General features: G+C 38.3%; 1 protein-coding gene across 2 annotated transcripts in view; it reads right to left on the bottom strand.

Annotated features, from left to right (window-relative positions):
* Positions 1-13,236, bottom strand: part of LOC127805046 (beta-galactosidase 6) — a 33,368-nt gene that overhangs the window by 8,322 nt on the left and 11,810 nt on the right. The gene's annotated exons all lie outside the window — the stretch shown is intronic.

Below are 13,236 nucleotides of genomic sequence, written 5' to 3'. Positions count from 1 at the left end.
ATAGAAAAGGCTATAAGCTAACCCCTAGCACCATGGTTAGCAAAGTCAAGCTCCCTCACATTAAGCATCATTATTCTATTATTTCCATATTTCACCATAATACACATTATCATCGTTTCTTATGACACAAAGGGAGTCTACCACCAATCACACATGCAACACACTAGCATATCCATATAATGATGATAACATATTCTGCACACATAAAAATGCACATGAAGATCATGTTAACATGATGTCAAAAAAATTCCATTCTTTTTCCCTTCCTACAGTGATAACCTCTCTATGGCTTCGAAAGCTTCTCTTACTATTTTTGTTTGTGCTAAAATAATGAGGTGAACCTTATTTATTGTTTCCAAAGCAAGTAAAGTTGCTGCTAGGTGGGTTGCTCTTTACCTGCCATATGTTATGATTGTGGTGGCAATTTCTTTGTAGACTTCTCAGTACTTGCTTCTGCTATGAATTGGAAATCTTATTTGTATATAGAACCTTCTACACAATGCTAGAGGATCCCATTATTTGTTATAGAATATTTTAATCTCTATTTAATTACTCTTATTCACTTCATCCATTAATCCCACTTTCATGAACCTTAACCAAAATTAATAAAATTTATATTTTTAGTGTAACACCCCACCCCATCCTAGGGTATCATAGGGAACATTAGTTCATCTACTTGGGGAGAACATCAGATTTGAAGTTGTAAAATAGGGGTAAGCAGGTATGACTCCATGATGTGGTTTTCTTACCCATCAGGCCAAGGAAAAACTTTAGTGGAAACATAAGAATCCTCCTAGCGAGTACTCCCTTCTCATGCACCTTTGAGGCGAAAGTGAATTTCCCATGCTTTACACCTTTAAATGATTTTAAGATTTCACCCTAAGCATGCACATCATAATATTTAGACCTGCTTATTAACCAAATCATTTACATCAAACTTAGTTTGCATCTGTATGTAGCTTGTGGTTTTAGCATTGCACACCCAAAAAGTAATTGCATAACCTAGAATTTCTTGCACAAATAAAAACTATCACCCCATTCATTGAAACTTGATAATGCTTATGATTTAACCTACCAGGTTAGTTAGAGACCACTTCATTGCCTTTTGAGGTTCCTGCATCATATTTTTACGAAAAATGGGCAAAAACTAGATATGAATACACTTGGCTTAGTAAGACATACCAAAGGTGCAAAGGTGTAGAGGATGTGCGATATGAACACACTGGTGACAAGAAAAATACATTTTCTCTCATAATTGCAAGACCAAGGTAACTTGGTCGATGCCTTACCTGAAATTAGCTGTTAGACTTTCCACCTTTCCTCAAACAGACATTCTAAACTACATTGAATTGAGGCTAGTTACCTTCGTTTAGTTGAGGACTTTTAGAGAAGCACATTCTTAGAGTTCCTATAACTAAGGTAAGCATATAGGCCAAGAAAACTAGATTGTCGTCTCATATGCCCATGGACCCATTTCAAACTGAATCTTTTTGCAAACAACATAATTGATGCATGTCAAAAACAATTTAATGCACATGCAATGCACCGCACCATTTAGTGTCCACCTTGGGTAATCCTTACCTATCTCCTCAATCTCTTGTAAACTCATGTTCCTTTGTTATCTTGGCGGTCTTGTGAAATAAAATATGACAAAGGCATAAATACTAAGGAACTAGATCTTAGGCTTCATTGTTTATCTCACCTACATAAATCTAGATCTTCATCAAAATATCCTAGGTCCCAAAATCATGTAGTATCAACATCAAAACCCATAATATATCTAATTAGCTCTCATACCTCCATCTCTCATAATTTTATTCAAAAACCTTAAATGATTCAAAATATTACAAGATTCTCAATCTTTTAACAATTCACCCTTTGACTTATCATACCTGAATTTGTCAAGAATTCACAACTTTCACATGCAATTACACCAAAAGCCCCAGGGTTTCCAGATAAACCATTTAAACCCATTTTTTTAACAAAATTACATCAAGTCTGTACAAAGAACCAAAAGTCTTTCTTTATTTCAGTTCCAACACCCAAGCTTTGGATTTATTACAATCAAACCCTTACATTTTGAATTAATTCATAAAAACCCAAAGCCAAATACAACAACTTGTCAAAGTTCTAAATTTCTCCCAATTTCATGCAAATTAACCACAAACAAACACATAATCATGACCTGGAGGCATCATTGAAGTTAGACTCAACTTCAAACAAGGAAAAAACCAAATAAAAACTAGAATTTAAACTTACCCAAGTTAGTCTCCTATTTTGCATGACCACTTTGGTTGATTATTAAACTTGCTCCAAAATTGGTTTCTTGTTTAATTTTCCTCTGTTGGAGAGATAAAAGAGAAACAATTCAAGCTTTACACGAGAAGATAAAGAAGAGAAGATGGTGGAGATAAAGATGTAAAGAGATAAAAAAGAATTCAAGATAAAAGGATAAGGATGTTCCTTAAAATCAAATAAGGAAATCCTAAAATTAACCTAATACTAATATGAAAATATGTTGTTGTAATCTAATCCTAAATTGTAGGAGTTTTATGTATATATTTACATCCCACTAATTAATGAAATCATGGAAGTTCATTCCTATCATTAGAACTTCCAACAAAGTTTAGTTTTTCATGGTATCAGAGCCATGTTCCGTGGCAAGATCTCCTATCGATTCTCCTCTTTCTACAGTTTGTAGACTCCTTTAAGCTCATGATATGGCTGAAACTCAAGCAACAAGTGAAGCTTAGACCAATTTACCTCCTCCAGCAAGGAATACTCAAGTTCCACCATCTCCAATCACCCTGGATAGCTATTCCCTCAAGATCACTTAGCATAAGTTGAATGGAAACAACATTAGAGAATGGTTCCAATCAGTTTTGTTGGTAATCCAGGGAAAAGGCAAGGTTGGTTACCTAACAGGGACAACCTCTAAGCCAAGCATAGATTCAACAAACTATGGTGTGTGGGAGGCTGAAAACTCTATTGTGATGACATGGCTGGTCAATTCTATGGAACCAAAGATTGAAAGGACTTATCTATTCTACAAGATAACTCAAGAGATTTAGGAAGCTATGCAAGAAATCTACTTTGACATGGAAAATATAGCTCAAAGTTTTCAGATTTGGTCTACAATTCAGACAACAAGACAAGGTAATAGTTCAGTTACTGAATATTACAATACTTTAACTAAGTTGTGGCAGGAGATGGATCTATTCCATGAGATTAAATGGAAAAGGAGAGTGTTTGATTTTTTGCATGGACTTAATACTGATCTTGATGAAGTAAAGAGGGTGGTTGCTTGGAACCAAACCCTTTCCATCAATAAGGGAAGTCTTTGTAGAAGTCAAGAGAGAAAAGAGCAAAAAAAGGGTGATGTTAAATCCTTCAGGGATGTCCAATTCTGATGCAAGTTCACAAACATCAATCTTGGTCTCCTCAAGCATAAAACTATCGAATCCACCCAAGGAAGAGCCCCAGAAAGACAAGCTATGGTGTGACCACTACAATAAGCCATATCACATAAAGGAAACTTGCTGGAAAATACATGGAAAACCAGCAAATTGAAAGTCTAAAAATTAGAAGAAAGGAAATCAAACAACCTACAGGGGAGAAGGGGAGACTAGAAAATCAACCAATATGATTTTATCTGCAAATCAATTGGAGATCTTACAGCAATTGTTAAGCCAAACCTAGGTGACCAAACCTAAGACAACAAAAGCCCCTAACCCAGTAATGTCTCTTGCTAAACAAGGTACACTTAGACATTCTCTAATCTTCTTTAAATTTCCTATAGATTCTTGGATAATCGACAAAGGTGCCTTATATCACATGACTAAATCCCTTGAGGTTCAGCCTATGAACCTTGTTCTCAAGGTCGAACCATCTCAATGGCTGATGGTACTATAGCCATGGCTCAAGGAAAAGGTACAGCTGTTGTGGCAGGTCTAAATCTGAAGTCAGTCCTATATGTTCCTAATTTAAAGTGCAATCTACTGTCTGTGAGTAAATTAACCAAAGAAGAGAAGTGTTTGGTGACATTTTTTCCTTCCTATTGTGAATTTCAGGACCTATTTTCGGGGAAGACAATTAGCAGTGTTGAGGAGAAAAGAGGCCTCTATTATATATCAAAGAGTGGACTACCCCTTGGATCTAGGTCACAAAGCCAATCCTCCTTGTCTACTATTTCAAATTTTGAACTTATGTTATGGCACCAGTGTTTAGGGCACCCTAGTTTTAGTTATCTCAAAGTTTTGTATCCCTATCTTTTTATTAATAAAAGAAGCCATTTGTTTCATTGTGAACAATGCATCCTTGCTAAACAAACCAAAAGTTCTTATCCATCTCATGAATACAAGCCTATAAAGCCATTTTATCTTATTCATAGTGACATTTGGGGACTAGCAAGGACTCCTAATTTGTCTAATACTCGATGGTTCATCACATTTATTGATGACCATACAAGGGTTAGTTGGGTGTTCCTAATGAAAGACAAATCTGAAGCCTATGCTGTGTTTAAATGGTTTTATCTAATGATAAACAATGTCTTTCAAACCTCAATCGATGTTTTTAGATTAGATAATGGCAGGGAATATTTTTCCAATGATTTCAGTCATTATCTAGCTAGACATGGCATTCTTCATCAAAGCTCATGCCTTCACAATCCCCGACAAAATAGGGTGGCAGAAAGAAAAAACTGTCACCTCCTTGAGACTACAAGGGCACTTATGTTCACAAGCTTGGTTCCTAATACATATTGGGGGGAAGCTGTTCTAACATTCTCCTACCTTATTAATCGCCTTCCCCTCAAAGTTCTTGGCTTCAGAACCCCTTTGAGTGTCCTCTTGATTTTTATCCCCATCATACAAGGGTGCTAAACTCTTTGTCACCTAAAGTGTTTGAATGCATTGTGTTTGTACATAAGTATCAACCTTCTCAATTTAAACTTGAACCTAAAGCTCTCAAATGAATATTTATTGGCTATTCTCCTATTTAACAAGGATACTGTTGTTGTCAAAAATACAACAATTGAGATTTGTGATACGGGAACACTGGAGTCGTGGCAAAGGTAGGTGAATAGCTGGCAGGTGTCTGCTTGTGGAAATGTATGCCGGGTGTATATTCAATAGGGAATCAGTTTGTCCGAGGGTATCTTCCCATGTGCTAGGGCATAATTGTGTTCACAGGAACAAGTTAGAAGGCACGCGGGGATTCCTTACCCCGCGTGTGCCCTCCGATATTTAAGTCAGTATGTGAAGGAAAATAATCATCCAGGGGAACTAGTGGATGTTCCATCGGGTGTGTAATAAATAAAGTATGCCATTAATGAATATAAAGATGTACCTTTCCCAATGAGAGAGGGGCCATTTATAGTGCTCTTTACCAAATATTGGGGATGAACATACACGTGGTGAGCGTGAGGATAGTGCTCTTTAGTCTAATTCGGATGGGCTTAAGACAAATCCCCTCGGAGGACTAAGTGGCCTAGAAAGTCCTTTGGGAGAAGGTGGGTCTTACGATGAGTTGCCGGAGCCAGCCTGAGAAGAATTCCGAGCTGTTGGAGGATGCCTCCAGGTGTTGTTTATTATTCTGAATTTAGCATGTCGCTTTTGAGAGGGATTATTCCTCATTAGAGATTGTAATACACTACATAGTGTATGGGGTTTTCACGTGTAACCTAATTTAAAAGAGAGCTTTAGGGCAAGCACGCAGCTTAGCTGAGAAGGCCCACCTAGGATGGCATGCATGCGGGATGTGATATGAGAGTGGGGAGGTGATTGATAGCTTTAGGGAAGTTTCGGAGTCTAAGTGTAATTCCAGAAACCCTGAGGCCATTTACTATAAAATTAACTTGTGCACATATATTAGTGAGGAGGCTTGCAAGTGGAGGGTCGCATGCTCGCGCGAGGGAGCTTAGGCAGCTGGAGGTGCAAGTTCGAGCTAGGCGGCAAGTAGCGCTGGGTTTAATTTTGCAGCGCTAACACATGGCCGCTTTTGGGGGCGCCACATGGACAAAGGGGGGGGTGGGGGGGGGGGGGGTGTGTGGCCATGCAGCATGCGCGGGAGGGAGTGCATGAGTCGCACGTGGGGCATGAGGGTGCAGAGAGAGCATGCAATTGTGGAGAGAACTTCCAGCGTGCCACATGTTGCCCGCGGGTGTGCTGTTGAGAGGAGACTACCGAGAGAAAATGTAGAAAGAGGCCAAGGCACTGCCATGTGTTGCTCGCGAGTTTGCTGCCAAGAGAAAATGCGGAAAGAGGCCAAGGAGCTACCACGTGTTGGTCGCGGGTTCGCTGCCAAGAAAAAGAGACTGTCAAGAGAAAATGCAGAGAAAGGCTAAGTGTTGCCATGTGTCGCTTGGGGGTTCATTGCTGAGAGAAAGAGACTGTCGAGAGAAATCAATAGTTGCTGAAAGGAATATGACTGTGTCGCAAGGATGTGAGTGCCAAGGCGCTGCCACGTGTCGCTTGCGGGTTCACTACCGAGAGAAATCAACAATTGCCAAAAGGAATATGAGTGTGACAAGAGAAATATTGCAACAAGATTGCCGAGAGAACCACTAGACTACTGAGAGGAACATTACGACAAGACTGTCGAGGGAACCATGCAATTGCCGAGAGGAATGTGCCTTGTTGCAAGGATGTGACTGCCGCAATAATGTGTTGTTGAGAGGCTTGTGCCTTGTAGCAAGGATGTGATTGCCGCAAGACATGCCTTGCCGAGAGACAATGTCGTCGAGAGATTGTGTGGGCCGAGAGAAAATCCTATTCTTTGGGAATCGTGCCAAAAGTCCACACTGTTCATTTTAGTGTGCTATTTATAGGAGAATATGCCACTTTTTCCCTTGGACAATTTTGCCCTCAAAACCATGATTATTCACATTATTAATTATTCTCTTGCTATTTATTCATGATTTATTCTTGGAAAAAAAAAATTCCCACTTGGATTCAATCATTAAAAATATGCCCACTTGCATTTATTTATTTAAAACATCCTTAGGTGGACGCTTGACAAATTTTATGGCACAATAGATACAAATGCTACCACCCTTCTACCCAAAAACTTACTGTATCTTGTGACGTATCCTTCCTTGAACATCAACCATTTTTTCACACCACCTCTCTGCAGGGCAAGTACCTAATGCAGAGGAACATTGGGATTCCACTTTGTCTCTACCTATGATCTCAACTTCAAAAACTCCACTTGTTACTGAATCAGTCCTTGAACCTCAACCTTTTACTCAAATTTCAATACCTACTTTGGTATATTCTAGAAGGCCAAGGCCCATGCCCCTCAGCCAAACCCATTGTCTAATCCAGAGATATGTCCAAAAACTAATGACAATAGCAATATGAAAAGGTTGGCAACTAACAACTCTGATGATCTTGATATTCTAATCAAACTAAAGAAAGGGGTGAGATCATCTACTAAACATCCTATTTCAAATTATGTGGGATATTCAAAGCTATCCCCACAATTCAAGGCCTTCACGACCAACATTGATGATATAGTAATCCTTAAAGGATATATATCATGCATTGCAAGATGAGAAATGGAAAGCAACAGTAATGGATGAGATGCATGCCCTAGAAGCTAATAAAATCTAGGATATTATCTATCTACCAGATGGGAAGAACATTATTGGCAGTAAATGGGTTTTCATAGTAAAGTACAACTCAAATGGAAACATTGATAGGTACAAGGCAAGATTAGTAGCCCAAGAGTTTACCCAAAGCCAAGGGCTTGATTATGAAGAAACTTTTGCTCCAGTGGCCAAGCTTAATTCTATCCGAATTTTACTCTCATTGGCTGTTAATCTGGATTGGAGGTTACATTAGTTGGACATCAAGAAGGCATTCCTAAATGGGGAGTTGGAAGAAGAAATATATATGAGGATACCCCCAGGTTTTTAGACAAAAAGTACAAGAGAAAAGGTATGCAAGTTAAAGAAGTCTTTATACGGCCTTAAGCAGTCCCCAAGGGCTTGGTTCAAGCAATTCAGTAACGCTCTTATTTAGCAAGGATACAAACAAGGGCATACAATCATATCATTTTTACAAAAATTGAAGCTGATGGCAGAAAGACAATCCTTATTGTCTACGTGGATGGCATTATCATCGTTGGGGATAGTGTTATGGAGATTGGAAACCTAAAAGGGCAACTAAGGGTTACATTTGAAATAAAAGATATAGGAGAATTAAAATACTTCTTGGGGATGGAAGTAGCAAGAAGCAAGGAAGGGATATTTATATCTCAAAGGAAGTATACACTTGATTTGCTAAAGAAACTGGTAAACTTGGTTGTAAACCTACTAGTACTCCCTTAGAGCCTAATTGGAAGAATAAAGAAGACAACAGAAGAGAGTACCAAGTAGATAAGGGAAGATATCAGCTGTTAGTGGGGAAGTTGATCTACCTATCACTCACATGACCTAACATTGCATATGTTGTAAGCATAGTGAGTCAGTTCATGCATTCTCCCACAAGAAGACATCTTGAGGTTGCTTATCATATTCTAGGGTACCTAAAAGGTACCCCGGAAAAAGGACTCTTGTTTAAAAAAAGTCAAGATAGAGGAATAAAAGCATTTGTAGATGCTGATTGGGCTGGTTCTGTTGAAGACAATAGATCTACATTCAGATTTTGTACAAAATTATGGGGGAATTTGGTAACTTGGACAAGTAAGAAGCAGTCAATGGTGGCAAGAAGCAGTGCAAAAGCAGAGTATAAGGCTATTGCACAAGGGCTATGTGAACTGATTTGGGTGGAAAAAATGATGGAAGACTTACACCTACCAGTATCCTCTCCAAAAATACGTACTTTATAGTGACATTAAGTTGGCAATTAGCATTGTAAATAATCCGGTTCAACATAATCGGATAAAAAACGTGAGAATTAACTGACACTTTGTCAAGCAAGAGATTGAGAGAGAAGGTATAAGTGTCACTTATATTCCTACTGAGTTTCAAGAAACATATATCCTTACTAAAGCTATGCAAAAGTAAGGATTTGAATCTATTAAAGGCAAGCTGGGAATGATGGATACCTATTCACCAGCTTGAGGGGGAATGTTGGAGAGATAAAAGAGAAACAATTCAAGCTTTACACGAGAAATAAACGAGAGAAGATGGTGGAGATAAAGATGTAAAGAGATAACAAAGAATTCAAGATAAAAAGATAATGATGTTCCTTAAAATCAGATAAGGAAATCCTGAAGTTAACCTAATCCCTAATCTAAAAATATGTTGTTGTAATATAATCCTAAATTGTAGGAGTTTTCTTAGGAGTTTTTGTGTATATTTTTACATCCCACTGATTAATGAAATCATGGAAGTTTATTCCTCTCATTAGAACTTCCAACAAAGTGTAGTTTTTCATCCTCAAATCAGCACATGCATGATCAATACTCGACCCTAGGAACCTTTTTCAACAAATCAAAGCTCATTGTGAAGTGGAGAAAGCCCTTGCCAAAGTTCTCTTCTATTCTGCATCAGAGCTTCATTCGATGAGACTTCTTCTTCCATCTTCTTCAGCATCCTTGCTCACAAGTGGTGAAGCCTTGGTGAAGATTTCTTTCTTCCTTTATGTTCTCGAATTTTCAAAAAGAATGATTGAGAAACAACCCCTCTGCGTATATATATATATATATAATTGTGGCTAAATCACACATTAGCCCTCCAATTTCCTTTATTCTCACTTTAATTTAAATGATCTCTCATGAACCCTAAGAATTCCACTTGAATCCCCTCTTGGTTTCCTTTATTTTACTTAAACCCAAAAGATTTCCAAAACTTTCTTAAATACCCTTATAGAATATTTCAAGATTTATTAATTTTCCATTTCAACCTTAAACTTTTAATCCTTATATTTCTTGGACCCTCAAGAATTCTTAGAATATTCTTAGGTCCACCTTTAGGGTCCACTCAAGCCCTTCAAAGTTTACCTTTTCCTCCTCAAACTAAAAAGGATCATGTAATACTCAAAATTTAACTTACCCTCAATCCTCCTTAAACTAAAAAAAAGCATATAATACGGGGTATTAGAATTAGAGTCCTTTAATCAAGACCTTATTATCTTTTTGTTTAACCCTTTGAAATTAAGTGCAACCTTAGCTACCTATCTGACTTTTTTCTCCTACTTGAACAATCAATCTAGAGAAAGCTTTCTCTCTAGCACAAGCCCTAGAAACCCTAGGTAATTTTGCTGTTAACTCTTCTCTAATCCCCTCTTGTTCGTCCTTATCGACCACCTCTGTTAGTGATAGGCCCTAACGCTAGATTTATATGACATATGTTGGTCAATATGATTTATTCTTGCAAATTAATAAAATGGTCATGTCTTCATTCATACATTTCCAGTTTTATATGAATAAGTTCTTAAATCTCTTGTTGAAGACCTCATTCTTAAGTTGTTAAGAATATTATAGCGATGTACTTTAATACAAGATTTATTAAAGTGTTCCTAGCCCTTAGATTTCTCAAATGGGGGCTTTGATTTATCAATTATGGATTAGCACATGGTTTATTACCTTTAATTACTATGAGATACGAATGATAAAGGATGGTAAGTCACATGCCATATTGCATGAGACACAAATAGTGAACATGTGGGTGGATGTTGGTTGAACATCTACTGAATGCGACGTGAATAACAAATTACATGGTTGAGAGGATTAATGATCTGTTATTAGCTGTGATTGTGTAATTGGTCCTTAGACTTGAGGTAACATAGTTGTCTTGTATGTTGGTGTTAGAGATTTACTGGTGTTATGGGGTGCCCTAGGAAAATCAAAGCCAAAAATCCTAAAATCCCTAAAAATATTCTGGGTAGGCCGAAGATGCGGATGACCCTAAAGAGTTTTCCGAGATAAGAGTCTCTCATAGCCTCCGGAGAGTCTCTAGGGAGGTCCAACCTTAGCATTTCCAAAGCCCAAGACTCATTCAGAGTCTCTTGGGCCCAAGCCATCCGATGGCTCCGAAGAGTCTTCGGACCCATCTGAAGGATACTCATTGGGGGACTTCAACCCTGAAGATACCTCCAAACCCTCTAGCCTCCTCTAATGTAGTTTCCTTGAAGAGTTGGGAGACTCATATCAGCATGCCACGTGTCATGTGGACCCCACCACCAAATATCTATAAATACTCGCCCATTCCACAATAGAAGGACCTTTTGGCTCGAACTCTTAGAGACTCTCTCTCAAATAGACTCAAGATCCGAAGGCTTAGACTCCAAACCACACAGAACCCTTCGGAAGACTCCCATCTGGAGCATACATACAACATCCATCATACATACATTCACACTCATTCTTCAAGACACCATTGTCTAACTTAGGCATCGGAGGACTCGCGTAGGGAAGATCCCCGTGTGCCTTCTAATTGTCTCTGTGTTGCAAACCCTTCCAGAGACCCTGCGGAAGAACAACCATCCGAAGACCCTCTGGGGAGCAAGGCCCTTGGAGACTCCCAGTAGTCACTCGAAGACTCCCAGTGTCCTCTTGGCTCTCCAGGACAACGGATTGAACCCGACACTTGTCCCTCTTGTGGTGCCCCTGGACCTTGTGACTCTGTCTGGACTCTTCCTAAGTTGTTCCCTAAGACAAAGAAATTTAATTGTTATAATTAGGCAACAATTGATGAGCAAAACCATCCAATTGCGAGGTGGGAATATTTACTGTGTGGTCTCTCTTCTACTAGTGTTGGAGTCAGGTGATTGCTAGATAGGATCCATTAACCTCTAGCGCGAAGTGAACATCCTATGCGATCTTTGTAGGTGGTTGATTGGTAAAAGCCTTGGCTAAGGTATGAATGATCAGAAAATAGTTTCTGATGTGTCATCTCAATCACACCAAATTAGATCTTGGCACAGTCATCAAGTTGGCTCTCTCTCAGTTGAGATGTTAGTTAATAGAAGGATTGTATTACATAGTAATCGTTAGCCAAAATAAGATCACATGAAGTTTAACTTCATTGTCTTATAGGATCGTTTTGATATAATGCTAGTTGTCACTCAAGACCTTTGGTGTTGTTTTGAGAAGATGGAAAGATTTTCAAAATAGGTCGAAGAGTTCAATCAACATCAAAGGGGTTTGACATTTCCTGATTGTTATTTGGCAGTAAATCTAGAAGGACACACACCTAAAAAGCAAAGCACTAAATTAGTGATACTTAGCTGGCATGTTCTTGATCATCATTAAGAGTTAATGATGTTGAATATTGTTAAGAGTTATTAGGTGGTCAAAGTATCATTAAGAGTTAACGGGGATATTGTTAAGGGTTAACGGGCATGCTGTTAAGGAGTTACCAGGGAGTTTAAGTTCCATTACGAGTTAATGGAAGAGTTAATAGTGGGCCTAAGTGCAATTAGATGAAATTTTTAATGGAAGACAAAAACTTGTCGACCAGTTATTCAAATCGGTTGCCTATTGGATAAGTTTGAGGAACTGTTAACCAGCCTTCAGAAACAATCGACAATTTTATTCAGTGGGATTTCGAAAACGAGGTCATTCTTCCATCTTATCTGTCAAAAAAGCATTAAATGAAGGGAAAGATGAATAAGACTAAATGGGAGGGAAATAGAGATTGTCTCCATAAGCAAGAAAGCTATCAGTTTTTAAATTGACATTCTCTCGATAGAAGTAGCATATTTTGTTTTTGCTGTCTTCTTTTCTTCTTGCTCCAGCCTTCTCCATATTTTTCCCTCATTCTTATTGTTATTCTTTCTCCTTCTTTAACCCTCGCTCATTAAATGAACTTCTTCTCTTAAGAATCATAACCATTTTCTCATCACCTTTAATCGGTCTCGTCTAGCACAATTAACTGGTAAAGGGTTCTAGTGGCTGCTTTTGGTGTTGACTAACTTGGGCTTTCACACTTGTGAAAGAGGCTTGGTCAGCTAAGGGAAAACATAAAAGGAGTTGTTCGTGAAGGAGGCACGAACGAGCTCTAGGAAGAGGACGGAAGAGTTCAAGACTAGGCACAAGGAACAACCAGCAATGTCTCTCCATAAGATAATAGTTACCATTATGGTTTTTCATTTTGAATGAAAATATATACACATGGCTGAAATAACTGAGTTAGCAAGAAATTTTATTCAATTTTCACTACATTTACATTTTTTTTTTAAATAGGTGAGGACTGATATGTTATTAATGTAACCAAAAGAGTAGTACAACAAACATTAGAAAAAAAACCAGCCCCACCCACCAACAAAAAAAAAAAAAGCCCCAAAAAAA

Source organism: Diospyros lotus, chromosome 6 (assembly GCF_014633365.1).
Source record: "Diospyros lotus cultivar Yz01 chromosome 6, ASM1463336v1, whole genome shotgun sequence".
NCBI classification, from domain to species: domain Eukaryota; kingdom Viridiplantae; phylum Streptophyta; class Magnoliopsida; order Ericales; family Ebenaceae; genus Diospyros; species Diospyros lotus.
Note: the sequence above shows the minus strand (reverse complement) of the source record. Positions and strands in the feature narration are given on the sequence as shown.